Genomic DNA, 13,703 nt, shown 5'->3' on the forward strand with positions numbered 1-13,703 from the left:
TTTGAAAATGAAAATATGGTTAGGTTGAAGTAAAAAAGCATTGCCTGCAAATGGTTGTTTGGGGGATTTGGGTTGAAGTAAAAAGGCACTCTCTCTCTCTATCTCTCTCTCCCCTCCTCTCTCTCTCTCCTTATCCCACTCTCTTTCTCTCTCTCTCCCTTTCTGTCTCTCTCTCTCTCCCCACCTCTCTCCCCATCCACCTCTCTCCCCATCCCCCTCTCTCCTTATCCCCCTCTTAATTCATTTTTGCATATATTACACAGGCAGGTGGAGCTCCTCTTTGGTGACGTCACTGAGCGGACCACGTGACGCCCCAACACGTCATTGAATGGACTTCACGTGACTTTCCCGCCCTATCAACGGACGGAGCGTCACGGAACGTCATTGAAGCGGTCACCACGTGACGTGACGCGCCGCCATCTTGTCGATGCGGCCATGACGACGGTCGAGGCCGGAGCGCGGGCGGGAAGATGACGTTGAAGGTGAAGCGGGTTTGGGTTTATGTTTCTGCTCCACGTCCCCGTCCGTCCGTCTGTCTGTGTCCGTCTGTCCGTCTGTCTGTCTGTGTCCGTCTGTCTGTCTGTCTGTCTGTCTGTCTGTCCGTCCGTCTGTCTGTGTCCGTCTGTCTGTCCCCGGGGCTCGAAGCGGGCGCTCCCTGTAGCCCCGCCCCACCCTTGTAGCCCCGCCCACCCCGGGCGCTCCCTCGCGGGACTGTGTTGTGTGAAACGTTGCTTGACGAGTTCAAAAAGGTTTTAATCTAGAACTAGACAGGCATTTAGCGCGAGGGGGAGAGAGGGGGGGGGAGGGAGGGGGAGGGGAGGGGAGGGGGAGGGGAGGGGTGGAGGTGGGGGAGGGGTAGTGGGGGAGGGAGGGGAGGGGAGGGGTAGTGGGGGAAGGGGAGGGAGGGAGTGGGGGAGAGAGGGTATGGGGAGGGAGGGGAGAGGGAGGGGAGGGTGTAGGAAGGGGAGGTAGGGGGAGGGAGGGAGGGGGAGGGAGGGAGGGCGAGGGGAGGAAGGGAGGTGTCGCAGCGGGAGAGTTGCTGCCGCCTGACAGACAGACAGACAGACAGCGGCCGCCACAGATGCGGGTTCGATCCTCTCTACAGGTACTGGCTGCACGGCCTTGGCTCCTTCCTTCCCCCCCCCCCCCCCCCCCCCCCCGTGGCCTCGCTGGGTTTTCTCCGGGTTCTCCGGTTTACTCCCACACCCCAAAGTCGTCAGGAGCTGAATTCCGCGAGTCATGGAGGATAAGTTTACACAATCTCTTTGCCGTGTACAAACGATGGTGGTGATAGTGAGGTGAGACTTCCACTGCTGAATCACTATCGCTGAATTAAAGTATGTACTCATTCCAGATTCTTTCATCCTCCTTCAGTCTGTACAGTAATATCAATCGGCTAATTGTGCTACAGATTCCTGCCCCTCCAATGGTTGTACTACTGGTCAAAGAGGAGGATTTACCAGCAGCCCTGCTGCGGTTATGTTGCATAGGTAGGTAGTGAGGATCCATGTGATTATGTATCCCATATAAATTACATAATTAAAAATCTGGTTATACATGGTTTAAAATTAATTTGCACAAGTTGTCCTTGAAAGCGAATCAGATGGTCGACACACTTTTACACACCTTTGCCAACGTTACTGATTTGAATGTTGCCAAATCAACCTCAAAATTGCTGTTGTTAAGCTAAAGTTGACTGACTAAAAGAAACATAGAAATTAGGTGCAGGAGTAGGCCATTCGGCCCTTCGAGCCTGCACCGCCATTCAATATGATCATGGCTGATCATCCAACTCAGTATCCCGTAGCTGCCTTCTCTCCATACCCTCTGATCCCCTTAGCCACAAGGGCCACATCTAACTCCCTCTTAAACATAGCCAATGAACTGGCCTCAACTACCCTCTGTGGCAGAGAGTTCCAGAGATTCACCACTCTCTGTGTGAAAAAAGTTTTTCTCATCTCGGTTTTAAAGGATTTCCCCCTTATCCTTAAGCTGTGACCCCTTGTCCTGGACTTCCCCAACATCGGGAACAATCTTCCTGCATCTAGCCTGTCCAACCCCTTAAGAATTTTGTAAGTTTCTATAAGATCCCCTCTCAATCTCCTAACTTCTAGAGAGTATAAACCAAGTCTATCCAGTCTTTCTCCATAAGACAGTCCTGACATCCCAGGAATCAGTCTGGTGAACCTTCTCTGCACTCCCTCTATGGCAATAATGTCCTTCCTCTGATTTGGAGACCAAAAAAGAAAGGAATAGAACAAAGAACATTATGGCCCCATGGCTAACAATGTCTGTGCCGAGCATGATGCCAAGATAAACTAATCTCCTCTGCCTGCACGTGATCCATGCCCCTCCATTCCCTGCATATCCAGTTGCCAATCGAAGGATACCGAAGAATGCCATAGAACTGGGAAAAAAACTCATAAATAACTAATTGTCGAGTTCAGCATCTTAAATTGTTTTACTCACTCCCCTAACCAGCAGCGAGCGAATCAAAGTACTGCATTTCAGTTGTTTAGTCTTGGCCTTGATGCTTCCTGCAGCACCTAGTGATAATTACAGTTCTATAACAGCAGCCGAATTCTCAATTTCACTGCCTACTAAGTTGGGAAGCAGTTTTGAGTGACGCTAAATATCTTGGTTTTGGATTAATTCCAGAGGATCCTCGAATGAAATTCACCTGTTGCAGCTCTACTTCGACACACATTGTTTGTAAAATCTTCACCCTCTCCTCTGGTTATCTCCTCTTTACACTCTCAGTCCTGGTGCAGGGTCTCGACAACAGACATAGATTATCCCTTGTTTCCGCAGTACTTGGAAGTATCCGCTGAGTTTCTCCAGTAATGTTGCAGTATAATAATGCTATTGTCAATGATACCAGAAATTCTCTTCTCTCCACAGTCAAGGATGGACAGATTGCCTCTTTAAAGAACATTGGTAGGAAATTCGACACTTGTGCCCTGATGTCCAAGGTAAAATAGGGGAAGGCTTATTATTGGAATTAGCTTTTATTTCAATGTATTACAGGAGTACAATTTACTGTGACGTTGTGTTGGTTACTGCACTGGAGCTATCACTTCATATTCACTTTGTCCCTCATCGTTTAACCTCCCCACTATCTTTCAAATGAAAGAAAAACATTGTGGACGTTCCCCCAAACAATAGGAGAGATTAGGCAACATGGTGTAATGTCAATGATAATGAAGGGATGTTGCTCATTTAGTGGCGATTACAGACTTTGTTTGTCTGAAAGTTTTTGCTTGTTTTGGTCATTTTCTTGATCACTTTTAACAGAAATTTTCAACAACCAGCTTTTAATATTCATGAATTTGGAGACAAATGGATTAATTTAGTAATAATTTGTGAATCTTGTTCTCTCCATAATAAAGGTTGCATAGCACTAGTGTAAGGAAATTGCCTCTAAATTACCTACTTGTTATCTCGTTGATAGCTTTGTAAAAGTTGTTTTACTCTCACTAAATGGAAAAGTATATTATGTCTATACTGTTGATCAAAAACCTTCCCTCAATGTTTTTGTCTTTTCCCGAAGTAAAATTTCAAATTTTTCTGCCAATACTTAATCATTTTAACAACTCTTCTATTGTATGCTCAGCTGGCTCTGTTCCTACCTTTCCAACAGATCCCACCATCTCTCTCCACAACCACACCTCTGCTACAGCCACATTCACTCAAGGCGTTCCCCAAGGCTCCGTACTCGGCCCCCTCCTCCATCATCTACATCCTCCCCCTTGGTCAGATACTCCGCCACTTCAACCTGGACTTCCACTGTTACGCCGATGACACCCAGATCTACCTCGGCACCAAATCCCCCCCCCCCCCCCTCTCCCATATCAACTCCTGTTTGTCAGCTATAAAAACCTGGATGCAACATAACTTCCTCAAACTCAACAGCGATAAGACAGAATTCCTCCTCATAGGCTCCAAAGCCACACTCAGCAAAATCAATAACCCCACTCTCACCATCGATGGCACCACTGTCTCCCCATCTCCCCAGGCCCGCAACCTTGGCGTGATCTTTGATTCCACCCTCTCCCTTGAGCCTCACATCCGCCATGTCACTAAAACCTCCTTCTTTCATTTCCGCAACATTGTCAAACTCAGACCCTCTCTCACACCTCCCGCTGCTGAAAGACTCATCCATGCCTTCATCTCCTCCCGACTGGGCTATTGCAACACACTTCTCCTTGACGTCAGCTCCACCTACATCAACCGACTCCAACTGGTCCAGAACACAGCCGCCCGACTCATAACCCACACCAAATCCTGACATCACATCACTCCAGTCCTCAAACAACTTCACTGGCTTCCCATCTCCCACCGGATCACCTACAAAATCCTGATCCTCACCTACAAAGCCCTCCACCATCTGGCCCCCCCATATCTCACTGACCTCCTCTCCCCCTACCAACCCTCACGGTCCCTCAGATCCACATCAGCCAGTCTCCTCTCCATCCACAAGTCCAACCTCCGCAGTTTTGGGGACAGAGCCCTCTCCAGGGCAGCTCCCAGGCTCTGGAACTCCCTCCCCCAACTGATCCGCAATTCCGTGTCCCTCACCATCTTCCAGTCCCGCCTCAAGACCCATCTCTTCACCTCTGCCTATCCTTAGCCCCACGTCCCCCTCCCTTTTCATCTGTGCATTAATTGCCTCATATTGTGTTTTTAATTGAATTCTGTCTTTACTTTGTGTACTAGTCATGTCTCTACTATTTATTTCATTCCCCTTACATGTTTTCCTCTACCTGTAAATTTTTGTAAGGTGTCCTTGAGGCTCTTGAAAGGCGCCCATAAATAAAATGTATTATTATTATTATTATGCATATTTTTTTTAAACACAACACTGCGTTTTTGAAATGTTGATTTTCTCCCTCTATATATATTTTCGGTTTGTTTTTTGCTTGGATCTTTTAATCCACCATGATTTTTCGTATATTTGTAAGTCCAAATTCATTTTTCCCCATTAGATTCTTAGATAGCTAGCCTTGAAATTTGGCACATCAGAAAAACAAGTGTTGTAAAGTTGAAAATTGTATTAATGTGACATCATGTAATTTTGCACACATTCTTTGGTGCATTACTTTAGTGAGTGATTTGTTAACCTAACATCCAGCTCAGCAAAATAATGGCAAATACCAAATGGGATCTGTTTTGGAACTGTACAAAAGGGACGGATTGCATCTTAACAGGTGGGGGGGACCAACATTCTGGCAGGCAGGTTTGCCACTGCTACACGGGTGGTTTTAAACTGAATAAGGGGGGTGGGGTGTCAAATGGGATAGTCGAGGATGGAGTTAAAGGGAAAGAGAGTAAAGGGATAGAAACATAGAAAATAGGTGCAGGAGTAGGCCATTCGGCCCTTCGAGCCTGCACCACCATTCAATATGATCATGGCTGATCATCCAACTCAGTATCCTGTACCTGCTTTCTCTCCATACCCCTGATCCCTTTAGCTTGGTTAATGACCCCAGAATTAATGGGAAAGGAAGCTCATAAAGGGATTGGAGACTATGGCCAAGTGTAATAGGGATCGATGTGAAAGGTGAGATGCGTAAGGAATTAAAAGTATTGTATATGAATGCGCGAAGTATAAGAAGTAAAGTAGATGAGCTTGAGGCTCAGTTAGAGGTTGGTAGATATGACATTGTGGGGATTACTGAGACCTGGCTGCAGGAGGATCGGACCTGGGAACTTAATATTCAGGGTTATACATGCTATAGAAAGGACAGGCAGGTGACCAGAGGAGGAGGGGGGGGGGGGGGGGGGGTAGCTCTGCTGGTGAGGGAGGGAATTCAGTCCCTTGTGAGGGAAGACATAGGGACTGACGAGATTGAGTCACTGTGGAATGAGTTGAGGAATTGTAAAGGCAAGAAGACACTAATTAGTGTTATTTACAGACCCCCAAATAGTAGCCCGGATGTAGGGTGTAAGTTGCAGCCGGAGTTAAAACTGCCATGTAACAAAGATAATGCCACTGTGGTGATGGGGGATTTCAATATGCAGGTAGACTGGGAAAATCAGGTCGGTTCAGGACCCCAAGAAAGGGAGTTTGTAGAATGCCTCCGAGATGGATTCTTAGAGCAGCTGGTAATGGAGCCGACCAGAGAAAAGGCAATTCTGGATTTAGTGTTGTCCAATGAACCAGATATGATAAGAGAACTCGAGGTAAAGGAACAGCTTGGATGTAGTGATCATAATATGATTAGTTTTAATCTGCAATTTGAGAAGGAGAACGTTAAATCGGAAGTGGCAGTGATGCAGTTGAAGAAAGGGGAATATGAAGGCATGAGAGGGGAGCTGGCCAAAGTAGACTGGAAAGGGATCCTTGCAGGAATGACGGTGGAACAGCAATGGCAGGAATTTCTGGGCATTATCTGGAAGACGCAGGATAATTTCATTCCAAAAAGGAAGAACGATTCTAAGGGGAGTAGGAGGTAACCGTGGCTGACAAGAGAAGTTAGGGATAGAATAAAACTAAAAGAAAAGATGTATAACACAGCAAAGAGCAGCCGGAAGCCAGAGGTTTGGGAAACTTTCATAGGACAACAGAAGGAAACAAAACGGGCAATACGGGCTGAAAAGATGAAGTACGAGGGGAAGCTGGCTAGGAATATAAAGAAGGACAATAAAAGCTTCTTTAGATATGTTAAGGGAAAAAGAGTAGCAAATTCAAATGTGGGTCCCTTGAAGGCAGACACGGGTGAAATTATTATGGGCAACAAGGAAATGGCAGAAGAGTTGAACAGGTGCTTCGGATCGGTCTTCACTAAGGAAGACACAAACAATCTCCCAGATGTACTGGAGGACAGAGGATCGAAGGGGGTAGAGGAACTGAAAGACATTTTCATTAGGCGAGAAATAGTATTGGGTAGGCTAATGGGACTGAAGGATGATAAATCCCCTTGGACCTGATGGTCTGCATCCCAGGGTCCTCGGGGAGGTGGCTCTAGAAATAGTGGACGCATTGGTGATCATTTTCCAATGTTCAATAGATTCAGGATCAGTTCCTGTGAATTGGAGGATAGCTAATGGCGAGTGGAATGCCGCAAGGCTCAATGTTGGGGCCGCAACTGTTTACCATATATATTAATGATTTGGAAGAGGGAATTAGGAGCAACTCTAGCAAATTTGCGGATGACACAAAGCTGGGTGGCAGTGTGAACTGTGAAGAGGATGTTAGGAGGTTGCATGGTGACCTGGACAAATTGAGTGAGTCGGCAGATGCGTGGCAGATGCAGTATAATATAGATAAATGTGAGGTTATTCACTTTGGTAGCAAAAACAAGGGGGCAGATTATTATCTCACTGGGATTAGGTTAGGTAAGGGGGAGGTACAGCGAGACCTGGGTGTCCTTCTACACCAGTCACTGAAACTTGGCGTGCAGGTACAGCAGGCAATGAAGAAAGCTAATGGAACGTTGACCTTCATAACAAGAGGATTTCAGTATAGGAGTAAATAGGTTCTTCTGCAGTTGTATAGGGCTCTGGTGAGACCACATCTGGAGTATTGTGTGCAGTTTTGGTCTCCTAATTTGAGGAAGGACATCCTTGTGATTGAGGCAGTGCACCGTAGGTTCACGAGATTAATCCCTGGCATGAAAAGAGCCCTGGTTTTCAAGGGAAATTGGACATCTTGTTCGGAAAAAGAGGGAGATCTACAATAATTATAGGCAGCATGAAGTAAATGAGGTGCCTGTGGAGTATAAGGAATGTAAAAAGAATCTTAAGAAAGAAATTAGAAAAGCTAAAAGAAGATATGAGGTTGCTTTGGCAAGTAAGGTGAAAGTAAATCTAAAGGGTTTCCACAGCTATATTAATAGCAAAAGGATAACGAGGGATAAAATTGGTCCATTAGAGAAACAGAGTGGGCAGCTATCTGCAGAGCCAAAAGAGATGGGGGAGATATTGAACAATTTCTTTTCTTCGGTATTCACCAAGGAGAAGGATATTGAATTATGTGAGGTAAGGGAAACGAGTAGAGTAGTTATGGATACTATGAGTTTCAAAGTAAAAGAAGTACTGACACTTTTGAAAAATATAAAAGTGGATAAGTCTCCAGGTCCTGACAGGATATTCCCTAGGACATTGAGGGAAGTTAGTGTAGAAATAGCCGGGACTATGACAGAAATATTTCAAATGTCATTAGAAACGGGAATAGTCCCCGAGGATTGGCGTACTGCGCATGTTGTTCCATTGTTTAAAAAGGGTTCTAAGAGTAAACCTAGCAATTATAGACCTGTTAGTTTGACTTCAGTGGTGGGCAAATTAATGGAAAAGATACTTAGAGATAATGTATATAAGCATCTGGATAAACAGGGTCTGATTAGGAACAGTCAACATGGATTTGTGCCTGGAAGGTCATGTTTGACTAATCTTCTTGAATTTTGTGAAGAGGTTACTAGGGAAATTGACGAGGGTAAAGCAGTGGATGTTGTCTATATGGACTTTAGTAAGGCCTTTGACAAGGTTCCTCATGGAAGGTTGGTTAAGAAGGTTAAACTGTTGGGTATAAATGCAGGAATAGCAAGATGGATTCAGCAGTGGCTGAATGGGAGAAGCCAGAGGGTAATGGTGGATGGCTGTTTGTCGGGTTGGAGGCAGGTGACTAGTGGGGTGCCTCAGGGATCTGTGTTGGGTCCTTTGTTGTTTGTCATGTACATCAATGATCTGGATGAAGGGGTGGTAAATTGGATTAGTAAGTATGCAGATGATACCAAGATAGGGGGTGTTGTGGATAATGAAGAGGATTTCCAAAGTCTACAGAGTGATTTAGGCCATTTGGAAAAATGGGCTGAAAGATGGCAGATGGAGTTTAATGCTGATAAATGTGAGGTGTTACACCTTGGCAGGACAAATCAAAATAGGACGTACATGATAAATGGTAGGGAATTGAAGAATACAGTTGAACAGAGGGATCTGGGAATAACCGTGCATAGTTCCTTGAAGGTGGAATCTCATATAGATAGGGTGGTAAAGAAAGCTTTTGGTATGCTAGCCTTTATAAATCAGAGCATTGAGTATAGAAGCTGGGATGTAATGTTAAAATTGTACAAGGCATTGGTGAGACCAAATCTGGAGTATGGTGTACAATTTTGGTCGCCCAATTATAGGAAGGATGTCAACAAAATAGAGAGAGTACAGAGGAGATTTACAAGAATGTTGCCTGGGTTTCAACAACTAAGTTACAGAGATAGGTTGAATAAGTTAGGTCTTTATTCTCTGGAGCGCAGAAGGTTAAGGGGGGACTTGATAGAGGTCTTTAAAATGATGAGAGGGATAGACAGAGTTGATGTGATCAAGCTTTTCCCTTTGAGAATAGGGTAGATTCAAACAAGAGGACATGACTTCAGAATTAAGGGACAGAAGTTTAGGGGTAACATGAGGGGGAACTTCTTTACTCAGAGAGTGGTAGCGGTGTGGAATGAGCTTCCAGTGGAAGTGGTGGCGGCAGGTTCGTTGGTATCATTTAAGAATAAATTGGATAGGCATATGGATGAGAAGGGAATGGAGGGTTATGGTATGAGTGCAGGCAGGTGGGACTAAGGGAATAAAATTGTTCGGCGCGGACTTGTAGGGCCGAGATGGCCTGTTTCCGTGCTGTAATTGTTATATGGTTATATGGTTATGGCGGGTCTGTCATATGAGGAAAGATTGAAAAGACTAGGCTTGTATTCACTGGAGTTTAGAAGGATAAGGGGGGATCTTATAGAAACATATAAACTTATAAAAGGACTGGACAAGTTAGATGCAATAAAAATATTCCCAATGTTGGGGGAGTCCAGAACCAGGGGCCACAATCTTAGATTAAAGGGGAGGTCATTTAAGACTGAGGTGAGAAAAAACTTTTTCACCCAGAGAGTTGTGAATTTATGGAATTCCCTGCCACAGAGGGCAGTGGAGGCCAGGTCACTGGATGGGTTTAAGAGATAGTTAGATAGAGCTCTAGGGGCTAGTGGAGAAGGCAGGCATGGGTTATTGATAGGGGACGATCAGCCATGATCACAATGAATGGCGGTGCTGGCTTGAAGGGCCGAATGGCCTCCTCCTGCACCTACTTTCTATGTTTCTGTTTCATCTCCAGGGAGATTTTCAATGACGTTGGTCTAAATAACGACTGCCATTGATCACGGAGAAGAACCAGCTTTTATTAATCAAGCTGAAACTGAATATCGTTAAAGTACAAATCTATGTTCTTGTAGTCTGATTGTTGCATGCTGTAAGCATGTTTATTGAACTGTACAGCACAAGAACAGACCCTTTGGGCCACAGTGTCTGTGTTAAACATGATGCCAAGACCATCTCTATTGGATGTAGGGTGTAAGTTGCAGCCGGAGTTAAAACTGCCATGTAACAAAGATAATACCACCATGGTGATGGGGGATTTCAATATGCAGGTAGACTGGGAAAATCAGGTCGGTTCAGGACCCCAAGAAAGGGAGTTTGTAGAATGCCTCCAAGATGGATTCTTAGAGCAGCTGGTAATGGAGCCGACCAGAGAAAAGGCAATTCTGGATTTAGTGTTGTCCAATGAACCAGATATGATAAGAGAACTCGAGGTAAAGGAACAGCTTGGATGTAGTGATCATAATATGATTAGTTTTAATCTGCAATTTGAGAAGGAGAACGTTAAATCGGAAGTGGCAGTGAAGCAGTTGAAGAAAGGGGAATATGAAGGCATGAGAGGGGAGCTGGCCAAAGTAGACTGGAAAGGGATCCTTGCAGGAATGACGGTGGAACAGCAATGGCAGGAATTTCTGGGCATAATCTGGAAGACGCAGGATAATTTCATTCCAAAAAGGAAGAAAGATTCTAAGGGGAGTAGGAGGCAACCGTGGCTGACAAGAGAAGTTAGGGATAGAATAAAACTAAAAGAAAAGATGTATAACACAGCAAAGAGCAGCCGGAAGCAAGAGGTTTGGGAAACTTTCATAGGACAACAGAAGGAAACAAAACGGGCAATACGGGCTGAAAAGATGAAGTACGAGGGGAAGCTGGCTAAGAATATAAAGAAGGACAATAAAAGCTTCTTTAGATATGTTAAGGGAAAAAGAGTAGCAAATTCAAATGTGGGTCCCTTGAAGGCAGACACGGGTGAAATTATTATGGGCAACAAGGAAATGGCAGAAGAGTTGAACAGGTGCTTTGGATCGGTCTTCACTAAGGAAGACACAAACAATCTCCCAGATGTACTGGAGGACAGAGGATAGAAGGGGGTAGAGGAACTGAAAGACATTTTCATTAGGCGAGAAATAGTATTGGGTAGGCTAATGGGACTGAAGGATGATAAATCCCCTGGGCCTGATGGTCTGCATCCCAGGGTCCTCGGGGAGGTGGCTCTAGAAATAGTGGACGCATTGGTGATCATTTTCCAATGTTCAATAGATTCAGGATCAGTTCCTGTGGATTGGAGGATAGCTAATGGCGAATGGAATGCCGCAAGGCTCAGTGTTGGGGCCGCAACTGTTTACCATATATATTAATGATTTGGAAGAGGGAATTAGGAGCAACTCTAGCAAATTTGCGGATGACACAAAGCTGGGTGGCAGTGTGAACTGTGAAGAGGATGTTAGGAGGTTGCATGGTGACCTGGACAAATTGAGTGAGTCGGCAGATGCGTGGCAGATGCAGTATAATATAGATAAATGTGAGGTTATTCACTTTGGTGGCAAAAACAAGGGGGCAGATTATTATCTCACTGGGATTAGGTTAGGTAAGAGGGAGTTACAGCGAGACCTGGGTGTCCTTCTACACCAGTCACTGAAACTTGGCGTGCAGGTACAGCAGGCAATGAAGAAAGCTAATGGAATGTTGACCTTCATAACAAGAGGATTTCAGTATAGGAGTAAATAGGTTCTTCTGCAGTTGTATAGGGCTCTGGTGAGACCACATCTGGAGTATTGTGTGCAGTTTTGGTCTCCTAATTTGAGAAAGGACATCCTTGTGATTGAGGCAGTGCACCGTAGGTTCACGAGATTGATCCCTGGCATGGCGGGACTGTCATATGAGGAAAGATGGAAAAGACTAGGCTTGTATTCACTGGAGTTTAGAAGGATAAGGGGGGATCTTATAGAAACATATAAACTTGTAAAAGGACTGGACAAGTTATATGCAGGAAAAATGTTCCCAATGTTGGGCGAGTCCAGAACCAGGGGCCACAATCTTAGATTAAAGGGGAGGTCATTTAAGACTGAGGTGAGAAAAAACTTTTTCACCCAGAGAGTTGTGAATTTATGGAATTCCCTGCCACAGAGGGCAGTGGAGGCCAGGTCACTGGATGGGTTTAAGAGATAGTTAGATACAGCTCTAGGGGCTAGTGGAGAAGGCAGGCACGGGTTATTGATAGGGGACGATCAGCCATGATCACAATGAATGGCGGTGCTGGCTCGAAGGGCCGAATGGCCTCCTCCTGCACCTACTTTCTATGTTTCTGTTTCATCTCCAGGGAGATTTTCAATGACGTTGGTCTAAATAACGACTGCCATTGATCACGGAGAAGAACCAGCTTTTATTAATCAAGCTGAAACTGAATATCGTTAAAGTACAAATCTATGTTCTTGTAGTCTGATTGTTGCATGCTGTAAGCATGCTTATTGAACTGTACAGCACAAGAACAGACCCTTTGGGCAACAGTGTCTGTGTTAAACATGATGCCAAGACCATCTCTTGCTTACCTGTGCCTACATTCCCTGCACCTTCATGTGCCTATCAAAGAGCCACTTAAATGCCACTATCGCATCTGTCTCATCCCCAACCTTGGCAGCGCATTTTAGGCACACAACACCCTCTGTGTAAAAAATAAAATAAAAATAGATCTATAAAGATTGTCCTCCACATCACATTCAAACTTTGCACCCCACACCTTAAAGCTATGCCCTCTAGTATTTGATGTTTCCATTCTGCAGATTAAAAAGATTCTGACTGTATCTGATCTATGCCACTCATTTTATATACTTCTATCAGGTCTCGGTGAAACCTCTGACATTCGATAGAAAACAATCTTAATTCTGACTAACCTCTCCCTGTCGCTAATACCCCTTAACCCAGTCAAACTTAACAATTCCAGACATTTGCAATCACAAATATCTCATAGTGCCTCTGGATCTTACACTCCTAATCATAGTTGTCAAGAAGTTAGTCCTCAAGACAACATAGGCTAGTAATTATTTCTGAAGAGGCGGAATTGAGAAAATCATTTTTTACACAGAGCGTGGTGAATCTGTGGAATTCTCTGCCACAGAAGGTAGTTGAGGCCAGTTCATTGGCTATATTTAAGAGGGGGTTAGATGTGGCCCTTGTGGCTAAAGGGATCAGGGGGTATGGAGAGAAGGCCGGGATGGGATACTGAGTTGGATGATCAGCCATGATCATATTGAATGGCGGTGCAGACTCGAAGGGCCGAATGGCCTACTCCTGCACCTATTTTCTATGTTTCTATGTTTCTAATTAAAATTTCAAAGTTACTGAGTTTTGATTCTGCTTCATATGTGGAAAGAAGTATGACTTTACATGGAAGCATTGGAGAGGATACAAACATGATCAACAGGTGTGGTACCAAAATTGGGAATTACAACTCTATTTTGAACAATGAGTTAATTTGGCTGGGAACAACAGGAACTTAACAAGATACTTGGGTTCTCCATTTCACCCACTACCAACCCTTACAGACAACCATGGCTTATTCCAGA

At 44.8% G+C, this 13,703-nt stretch overlaps 1 long non-coding RNA gene across 2 annotated transcripts in view; it reads left to right on the top strand.

Annotated features, from left to right (window-relative positions):
• Positions 1-1,458: 1,458 nt before the first annotated feature.
• Positions 1,459-13,703, top strand: part of LOC116966189 — a 60,954-nt gene continuing 48,709 nt past the window's right edge. For both annotated transcript variants that reach the window (XR_004409918.1, XR_004409919.1), the window contains exons 1-2: positions 1,459-1,490; positions 2,902-2,972. This is a non-coding gene — a long non-coding RNA (uncharacterized LOC116966189). The remainder of the gene's footprint in view (positions 1,491-2,901; positions 2,973-13,703) is intronic.

This window comes from Amblyraja radiata, chromosome 36, assembly GCF_010909765.2.
Source record: "Amblyraja radiata isolate CabotCenter1 chromosome 36, sAmbRad1.1.pri, whole genome shotgun sequence".
In the NCBI taxonomy this organism is placed as follows: Eukaryota; Metazoa; Chordata; class Chondrichthyes; order Rajiformes; family Rajidae; genus Amblyraja; species Amblyraja radiata.